An 11358-nucleotide genomic window follows, 5' to 3' on the forward strand; every position below is an offset into this window, starting at 1 on the left:
AGAGATTTGTGAGCCAATACAGAAGATAGACACATGGAAAAAATCAGCATGACCAAGTGAGTAACATGTATAAGCATTATTTTTTCTGTGATATGACAGATATGCTTTAAAAGGGCTGTTTAATAAGGAACCTGATTTGAGATGCCCTTTTAGAACATCATAGTAAATATGGAAATTTTACAAATCTTTCCAACTGCCGCACGTGAGCTGAATGTTGGGGAAAATTCCACCGCCACCACAGAGCTAAACACAAAAGACAAATAGCCCCAGCAGTGTCCAAACATAAATTTTCTTTTATGGAAAGCTTTTGGAAAAACCTTAGTTTTTTGTTATGTTGCACAGAAAAGTCAAAAGTTTTGATCTCATTGGGTATCACGCCTAAGACCTGCTGCGATCACTAACTGTAAGTTAGAAAAGTTTGCTGCATCATTCTCGACTCCCAGGCCGACCAACAGATCTGACATTTTCACTGTATAGACTTATATAGCAAAAAGGTCAGATTTGATTGACAGCCAAGGAGAGAGAAATGTGCGCTGCTGCAAACTTATATATTATCCCTATTCATGAATCTCTGTTACCTGACAATGGCTGAAAGAGTATCATTTGTTCCTCTGTATGGATGGTATTTAGTGGGGTTTGCTGAATGAAATAGTGCAGAGTTACTTCATATACAGTACTATTTAGCCGGACACAGTAGAAAAAAGTAGTATACAGCGTAGTATATGTTTTTTTTTTAACCAAGGACCCTATATAAAATAGATGCCACTAAAAGACTTTCAAAATAAATATACATCAGGGGTATATGTCGAGAAGTCCCCCAACATATACCTCTTACAGACACTGCAAGACGCAGTGTGAAACCAGCCTTAGATGGTCACTTGCAACTAGACTTCGCTCTAAGTCTTCTCTAACATAAAGGGAACCCGGGATCAAGTTCATGCTGCAAGTCAATTGGAGGGCAGAATGTCCATGAGGAATTGCACCAGAATATTTTGCACGGACATTTCGCTGCAGCAGAGTCCCATTGATTTTAATGGGATTCTGCTGCATTGTGCACACAGTGGAATTTCTACGGGAAATTTCTGGGAAATCCCTTTTCTGGTATCCTTGTATTCTTTTTGCTGATTCTGAAATTCATTGCCACCTATGAGACAGTACATTTGCGAGTGGTCTTAGAACCCACTGGAATATGCAAATGTGCAGAATGTCCCCTTTTGCTTTCCGGGCGGACATTCTGCACTTTTTACTTTGTGTGAATATAGCCAGAAGGTCCCTGGTGCCTACTTCCTGCCCCGCTGGCCTTGATTGATAGATCTCTACATATACCCAATGACTCTTGGTTTGGGCAGCATGAAAGTTATGATAGGTTGACCTCTTCCATTTGAACTAATTTATTATTTTTTTTTTTAATGCCATTCTAACCATGCAACTATATGAAACATACAATAAGGCTGAATTTAAATATTTTAACCGTATTTGCAGGTCACCATTGTAACTTCAGCTCTCCTGCCATGGGCGATCTAGCAGTACCTTTGTAGGAATCTGTATGGTAATAAGACTAGCAAACAATTAAAGCGTGATTCACTGAGCTTAGGAGAAACATTAAAATGTACAAGGAGAATGAACTGGCTGTTAAACTAGTCACAGTCACGGTTTGGTGAAGCCTCGAGGCTTGTTCAAGTGTGTTTAATGCAGAGAATTTAAATCACAGCTGTAAAATTCCACTCGGATGGTTGAAAGAAAAATAACAAAACGCACAGGTTGTCTTCTGAGATATATATTTCAGGCCTCTAATAACGGGGTGAGATATTTGTATTGTAAATATAATAAATTTAGTAATAAGCCTGTATAGAAAAAAAAGCATCACATTGGTTACAAATTGTGATGATGATAATAAATATTTAATACTGATTATAATTATTATAATGGGCGCCTATACATTTGCTTTCAGTGTTGCAGCTTAGTCCCATTATTTTGAATGCGGCTGAGATGCACAGGCATAACTACAAGGGTAGCAAGTATGGAGCCCAATATAAGGGAAGGGGGTCATTTCTAGTGGTTAGTGATAAGTATAAAAGGGGCCGTGGAAACTGAAAACAAACTTATGCATTGTCCTTTCTATGCAGCGTTATGTCCTGTGCTGTCACATCTCTGCATTATCCCTGTATTGTGACATCATGTGTACATTACAGCAGCAAATGTTTCTTTTTCTAATGCTGGGAAACCACTGATACTCAGAGATCTTGTCTTCTGTGTGTATGTGTGCTGGGAAATAATGATGTAAATTATTCCTGCTCTGACATCACTGTCATTGTGACATTACTGTATTCCAGTACTGTGACATCACTGTGTGTCGTATTAAAGTACTGTGACATCACTGTCTGCTGTATGAAAGTACTGTGACATCACTGTGTGCCCTATAAAAGTACTGTGACATCACTGTGTGCCCTATAAAAGTACTGTGACATCACTGTGTGCCCTATAAAAGTACTGTGACATCACTGTGTGCCCTATAAAAGTACTGTGACATCTCTGTGTGCCCTATAAAAGTACTGTGACATCACTGTGTGTCCTATAAAAGTACTGTTACATCACTGTGTGCTCTATAAAAGTACAGTGACATCACTGTGTGCCCTATAAAAGTACTGTGACATTACTGTGTGGCATATTCCAGTACTGTGACATCACTGTGTGTAGTATTAAAGTACTGTGACATTACTGTCTGCTGTATGAAAGTACTGTGACATCACTGTGTGCCCTATAAAAGTACTGTGACATCTCTGTGTGCCCTATAAAAGTACTGTGACATCACTGTGTGTCCTATAAAAGTACTGTGACATCACTGTGTGCCCTATAAAAGTACTGTGACATCACTGTGTGCCCTATAAAGTACTGTGACATTACTGTGTGGCATATTCCAGTGCTGTGACATCACTGTGTGTCGTATTAAAGTACTGTGACATTACTGTCTGCTGTATGAAAGTACTGTGACATCACTGTGTGCCCTATAAAAGTACTGTGACATCACTGTGTGCCCTATAAAAGTACTGTGACATCACTGTGTGCCCTATAAAAGTACTGTGACATCACTGTGTGCCCTATAAAAGTACTGTGACATCACAGGAATACATAGGGGATAATTGTATTATAAGTGATAGCCAGCATGGGTTTACTAAGGATAGAAGTTGTCAAACCAATCTAATTTGCTTTTATGAAGAGGTGAGTAGAAGCCTTGACAGAGGAATGGCTGTGGATACAGTGTTTCTGGATTTTGCTAAAGCGTTTGATACTGTCCCTCATAGACGTCTGACAGGTAAGTTAAGGTCTTTGGGCTTGGAAATTTTAGTTTGTAACTGGATTGAACACTGTCTCATGGATCGTACCCAGAGAGTGGTGGTCAATGATTCGTACTCTGATTGGTCCCCAGTTATTAGTGGTGTACCCCAAGGTTCAGTACTGGGACCGCTGTTGTTTAATTTATTTATCAATGATTTAGAGGATGGTATTAACAGCTCTGTTTCTATCTTTGCAGATGACACCAAGCTTTGTAGCACAGTACAGTCTATAGAGGATGTGTATAGGTTACAAGATGACTTGGATAGACTAAGTGTCTGGGCATCCACTTGGCAAATGAGGTTCAATGTGGATAAATGTAAAGTTATGCATCTGGGTACTAATAACCTGCATGCATCGTATGTCTTAGGGGGGATTAAACTGTCAGAGTCACTGGTAGAGAAGGATCTGGGTGTACTTGTAGATCACAGACTACAGAATAGCATGCAATGTGAGACTGCTGCTTCCAAAGCCGGCAGGATATTGTCATGTATAAAAAGAGGCATGGACTCGAGGGACAGGGACATAATACCCCCCCTTTATAAAGCATTGGTACGGCCTCACCTGGAATATGCTGTTCAGTTTTGGTCGCCTGTACATAAAAGGGACACTGTGGAGCTGGAAAGGGTGCAGACACGCGCGACTAAACTAATATGGGGCATGGAACATCTTAGCTATGAGGATAGATTAAAGGAGTTACAATTGTTTAGTCTTGAGAAGAGACGTTTAAGGGGGGATATGATAAACGTATATAAGTATATAAATGGCCCATACAAAAAATATGGAGAAAAACTGTTCCAGGTTAAACCCCCCCAAAGGACGAGGGGGCACTCCCTCCGTCTGGAGAAAAAAAAGTTTAGTCTCAAGGGGCGACACGCCTTCTTTACCATGAGAACTGTGAACTTATGGAACAGTCTACCTCAGGAACTGGCCACAGCAGGAAAAATTAACAGCTTTAAAACAGGATTGGATACATTCCTGGAACAAAATAACATTAATGCTTATGAAGAAATATAAAATCCCACCCCTTCCCCAATATCGCGCCACACCCCTACCCCTTAATTCCCTGGTTGAACTTGATGGACATATGTCTTTTTTCGACCGTACTAACTATGTAACTATGTAACTGTGTGTCGTATTAAAGTACTGTGACATCACTGTGTGTCGTATTAAAGTACTGTGACATTACTGTGTGCCCTATAAAAGTACTGTGACATTACTGTGTGCCCTATAAAAGTACTATGACATTACTGTGTGGCATATTCCAGTACTGTGACATTACTGTGTGCCGTATTAAAGTACTTTGACATGACTGTGCAAGTTATCCATTTACTATGACTTCACTGAGTGCAAGCTCAAATCATTGTGACATCACTGTGTGCAGTATTCTAGTACTGTGAAATCACTACAATTATTATTCCAGTATTGTGGCATTGCTAGGTGCACTATCCCTGTACCATGACATTACTAAGCATGTTATGCCACTACTGTGACATCATTGCATTATTCCTATACTATTACTGCAATGTGCGCATTATGCATCTGCTGTGATATTATTGTTTGCCTCATTCCTAAACTGTGGAATCACTAAATATGATTGATAGATAGATATGAGATAGGTAGATAGATATGAGATAGAGAGATAGATAGATAAATAGATAGATAGATATGAGATAGATTGATAGATAGGAGATAGATAGATATGAGATAGATAGATATTAGATATGAGATAGATAGAAACATAGATTAGATATGAGATAGATATTAGATATCACAAATTCCAATTCCTTTCAGGGTCGGAGACCCATCCGGGACAAAGACCCCCAACTAGGGTCACCCTTATAAAACTTCACTTTTATTTATTATATTAATATTTAAGTCAAATTATAGTGCAAAAATAATACAAAAAGAAGTGTGTTTTAAAAGCACAATATATGGGATTGAATTGGTCCAATAATGGTTCCACCAATTTAATTTTCACTCAAGCTCTATGTTAGGGACTCTTTATCCCATTTATCTGGGTCCTAAGACTCCAATTTTTAGCGGTCCACACCACATAGAGCTTTCTATATTTTATAATGTCTATCAATTCCCAATATTGCTAGTTAAAATTAATTACTCCCTAGCATCCCCCCGACGTTTCGCTGGAGAGACCCAGCTTTATCAAGGTATAGGACACTAATCATTAGTGTCCTATACCTTGATAAAGCTGGGTCTCTCCAGCGAAACGTCGGGGGGATGCTAGGGAGTAATTAATTTTAACTAGCAATATTGAGAATTGATAGACATTATAAAATATAGGAAGCTCTATGTGGTGTGGACCGCTAAAAATTGGAGTCTTAGGACCCAGATAAATGGGATAAAGAGTCCCTAACATAGAGCTTGAGTGAAAATTAAATTGGTGGAACCATTATTGGACCAATTCAATCCCATATATTGTGCTTTTAAAACACACTTCTTTTTGTATTATTTTTGCACTATAATTTGACTTAAATATTAATATAATAAATAAAAGTGAAGTTTTATAAGGGTGACCCTAGTTGGGGGTCTTTGTCCCGGATGGGTCTCCGACCCTGAAAGGAATTGGAATTTGTGATTTAAATACCCTGGGTACCCTATGGGGGACTTTTGTGTATATGAGATATTAGATATGACATAGATAGATATAAGATAGATGGATATTAGATAAATAGATATGAGATAGATAGATAGAGAGATACAGCACAAGAGAAAGGCTTGACAAAGGCTGCATTGGCAGCAGAAACATTGCTAACTTGTATTATCATGGAATAAACAACTGTTTACACCTTTGAACTTTCCGTGTGCTGCGGCATCTTTCCTAGATAGAGAGATAGATATGAGATATGAGATAGATAGAGAGATAGATATGAGATATGAGATAGATAGATATGAGATAGATATGAGATAGATATTAGAAACGAGATAGATAGATATGAGATAGATATTAGATAGATAAACATTAAGTGACACCTCTGTGTATGAGAGACTGACACATGACCTCAAATTTGAGATTGAGAGGAAAATCCAGACACTTGTGAACAGTGGATTTGAGGCTGGTATCATTGACAGTGAGACTAAGAAATGTTTGATTGTTTTGTTTCCAGTAACTCAGTTACTGTATTTACTCCCTAAAATTCATAGGAGTCTGACTGACACTCCGGGGCGCCCCATTGTTTCGGGTATTAACTCAATTACATCACACATATCTGTGTTTTTGGATGAAGTATTGCGGCCTTTCACAGTTAATACTAGATCATACGTTAGGGACACTGCAGACTTTTTGGACAAAATCAAGGGGGTTGCTATTCCAACTAACACTGTCATAGCCTCATTTGATGGGGTCAGCCTCTACACCTCCATACAACATGGTGTACTTTGAGGAGATGTTCGTACACTAACCCCCTGACCTACGATGGCCCCGACACGCAATCATTTTATCATACGATGGACTCTCAGAGGCCATCGCATGTTGAAGGCAGCATCAACATACGATGCTTTTCTATGTCGTGGCCATCGCATAAACGGCTATCTGGCAGCGCAGACTACTTCAGCTGCTGCCGGATAGCCATTTAAGGTGCCCCGTGTGGTCCGAGGATGATCACTCACCTGTCCCCGACGTTTCAGACCCTCCTCTTCACGATCCCCTGCATCGCCGTCGCTCTCAGTCGTCATCACATCACCGTGCACACCGTCCTGTCATCCAATAGGAGCGGCGTGCGCAGCGATGTGATGACGGCCATGGAGAGCAACATTCCCGGCCAGCAGAGACGGTCTGGAGCGGCGGGGACACCCCGGGGACGCGGCAACAGCGATGGAGGATGACATCCAGGGCAGCGGTGACGGTCCAGAGCGGTCGGGGACAGGTGAGTATAATTTCCTATTCTTTTCATTGCATGGATCCCTCAACATACGATGGTTTCAACAAACGATGGTTCATTTGGAACAAATTACCATGGTATGTTGAGGGACCACTGTATATGTATCGCACCACTTGAGGAATGTCCTGGGGATGTGGCGGTACATAGATGACATCTTCCTCATCTGGAGAGGGAAGGTGTCTGAGCTAATGGTGTTGAACCAAGCATTAAGTTTACTCTCATCTATTCTGCTGAATCTGTCAGTTTTTTGGATGTGTTGGTCAGAGTAAACGATGGAAAACTTAGTACGGATTTGTATATTAAACCAACTGATTGCAACATGTTATTAAAATATGAAAACTGCCATACAAGATCTATGGTAAACTCCTTGCCCTACAGCCAGATGCTGAGGGCAAGGAGGATTACGGATACAGAGCAGAAACTGGACAGAGCCCTAGAAAAGAAAATTGACAATTTTACCAAGAGAGGCTATCCAAGGGATTTAGTACAGAAACATAGAGAGAATGGGAGATGGAGTTGGAGCATTCCCAATAGATGGATTAGAGATGATAAACGTGTTCCCTTTGTGACTACCTACAGTGTTAACTCCTCGGCAGTGGGCAGGATCATAAGGAAACACTGGCATATCATTCAGGATAGCTATGACATTGTTGATTTTGATGCATTCCCTCTTATGTCCTACAGAAGACAGGCCAATCTGAAAGACAAATTGGTTAAAGCGGATATCTCCTCGACCCTGAGTGTCTCTCAAAAATATCTTACAGTGTCCAATAAAGGTAGTTTTCCTTGCAGGCAATGTATTAATTGTAACCAGATGTGTAAGGGGAAATCTTTTGTTCACCCTGGGAATGGTCAAAATTTTCCTATCAAATATTATCTGACGTGCAATAGTGCCTACGTGGTTTACGTTCATTGGTGACCTTGTGGTCTCCTGTATGTTGGGGAGACCACTTGGGACCTGAAGGCACGTATAAACCAACCAGTGTCCAACCATTTCGCCACAATGGGAAGGATTTAAGGTTTATGATCATTGACCATGTCACTGAAACGTGGAGGTGACAAGCAAGCGATGTTAAAAAAATTGGAATTAAAATGAATTTTTAAGTTAGGGTCTTTCAAACCTAATGGTTTAAATGTGGAGTTCAAAAACCCACATAGAGTAGTGGTCCAATAATGGCCCCCATATACTACCCAGAACTGCATATGTTAGTGCTTGGTTTTGGTGTATATTTGGCGTTACCACTGATAATTGTATACTTTCAAATGTTTTTCCTCATGCTTTTTACAAGGAAAGGGGGAAGCTTGAACACACACCTGATTATTTTTTTTATTTTATTATTATTTCTGTTCTGTTCTGTACTTTTTTTAATCACCTTTTTATTTGTTTATTTTATTTTTTATTACTTTCATTTTTTCCAGTGTGGCCAATTTCAGTCCTGGTAAGTTTGATTATTGATGGTTACTGGACCAAGAGGGTCCTATGATAGTGTGCATCCATCTGTGCTGTGGAGGTGCCGGTTTGTCCTGGGGTCAGGTGATGTATTGATGACACACACCACAACTTATTGAATGGCTGGCAGTGAGTGTTATGTATCTATATTATGGGTGAATGCACATAGTATACTTATTTCTATGGTAACTGGGACACCTAAGGTTTATGAATGGGCATACCATATTTAGTGAAAATTACATCACCCTCTCTATGTAGTTGAGGGTGCCAAAGTAGGAGTCCCAATCCTTATTCAATATGAGAAAAATATATACTTGGCACACAATAAGTAGAGTTATATCAGTGCAAATTTATATGAGAAAAATATATACTTGGCATAGTGCGTTCCAACTGCTGCACTTCCGGTTTAGCTTTTTATCCTCTCAAATAAGGTGGACCACATACTGCATTCCACGGTACTACACGTGACCGCCTCACTTTAGGTTTTCCGTCCGGTGGACCAGATATCGCCATACCACATTTCAGAAACCGGAAGTGAGGTAACATCACACATCCACCATTTAAACCCCATCTATTCACTATGGTGTACTATACTCCTGTGACTACAGGTCACACTTCACAGCTCCAAGACACACGGCAGTCAGCCGACCATCTATCTTTCTCCTCCAGCCCCGCAGCAATCCGGTGAGTCTCCTGTCCACCAATGCACAGCATATCCTCTCAGCTATGTCCTAGATGATTGTAACTGTTATTTACATCTTATCTGTACGTATCTGTCAATATTGAAGCAATTGAATCGCTCCATTATCGTGATATGTGTCTCTTGGACCTCCTTATATATTCCATCTCTGCCTTATTCTGTTCTATCATATGAAATTTCCTTTCCATCCATTTTTGATTCAATTGTCTGCAAATTTGCTTCCCATGTCCACCTTGGAGAATTTACTGCTATGTATTAAGCCTTAGACTTGCTGGGACTACATGTATATAGATTGTAATTATTGTATTATTATTATTGGAATTCCCTATGTGTGTGTATATATAATATATATATATATATATATATATATATATATATTATTATTATTATTATTATTGTTATTATAATATTATAATTTTTTTGCTAAGGAATTTGCATAAGTCAGTTATTTTGCCTTAACTACATTACTAGATATCTTGGTTCTGATTTTATTTGTTCATACTGTTATAGGTCTGAGGAAGGTCCTAAGTGGACCGAAACGTAATTTGTATTACAGAATTTCTTTATAAATTTGCAGTGATAGAACTCTACTTATGGTGTGCCAAGTATATATTTTTCTCATGGGCATACCATATGTAAGATGGCTCCTCCGGGCTATTGGTGTTTGTGCGCATGCGCTATGTGGCGATGCGCGCGGCGCCATGGTTACGGGGATGCCTCATCCCGATTGGCCTTACCGCTCTGCCTCTCGCAATGCCCTCTGAACTATACACACACGCGCGTTGTTTACTTCCTGATGCTAGTAAAATGAAGATGGTGTATTTTGTCATTTGGTGAGTGGACTCTCCCCCCACCATTTTAATAAAATTTCAAAATCACATATGTGTTCACGCACGTGGAGAATTAGATGTAATTAAACATCTGTCTTAACTGTATGTCTGTATTTTAACTGGATTTGGTATATTACTGCTTTGTATTATGTATTTGCTTGCAATATGTTATGATGTCACTTGAAAACTTTTTTTACACATGTTGCACTTTGGATTTTATTGATAATTATGCCCTTTATGGCATCCTGTGATTGATTCCCTGATACATATGTGGTTTGCATTGAGAATACACTGCTTGAGAAAGGTCAGGTTGAGCTGACTGAAACGTCGCTGCTTTTGCAATGGCACCTTTTATGAAATAAATCTACACTTGTTTGTTATATGGTCCTGTGGAGAGAGATGTTTTTCTTCTAGATAGATAGATATGAGATAGATAGATATGAGATAGATAGATAGATACAGGCCTGGTGCAAGGATTTTTGCCACCTTAGGCGAAAGCTAATTTTGCCGCCCCACCTTACTACTGTGGTTATACAGTTACCAACCCCCTCCTCATGTAATCTCCTTATTAATGAGGTGACAAGGTTTAGCTGGATGCTTGCTAACTTTATTGCTGCGGGCAGAGCAGCGCCCCTATCAAGAGGGCGCTCTAGGCAGCTGCCTATTTTGCCTATAGGCAGATCTGGCCCTGGATAGATAGATGGATAGATAGCAGAAGAAAAACAGCACATCCCTTTCAATTTGCAAACATCTTTGAAACTGGTGCACACAGATTCTGGAGCCTGCGTCAGGGGTCCACACACTATTTAACAGCAAACAAGGATCTCTCCGCAGCACACAATAGATGAACATGGTGAAGTTTGGGGGGGCGTGGCTTGGTCGCCAAACTGAATGGCTGTGTGAACCCAGAGCTCCTGCTGTAGAGCCGGGCAAAAAGTACTTTTCTCTCTGCCAGCGACTTAGAGTTTAACGGACTATTTCCACCCCGGAGACTCGGCCCGCAAGTTTTCCCAAGATGGCGCCGCTGTGCGCCCTTCTCAAGCCACGGCGGGAAGAAGCAAGCCGAACCGGCGCAACAGAGGTGGCGGTGAAGTACCCTCGCTTAGCCCGTACCACTCCTTACCTTCTACTCGGGTAAATCAAACC

The sequence above is a fragment of the Hyla sarda genome, chromosome 3 (assembly GCF_029499605.1).
Source record: "Hyla sarda isolate aHylSar1 chromosome 3, aHylSar1.hap1, whole genome shotgun sequence".
Taxonomy (NCBI): Eukaryota; Metazoa; Chordata; class Amphibia; order Anura; family Hylidae; genus Hyla; species Hyla sarda.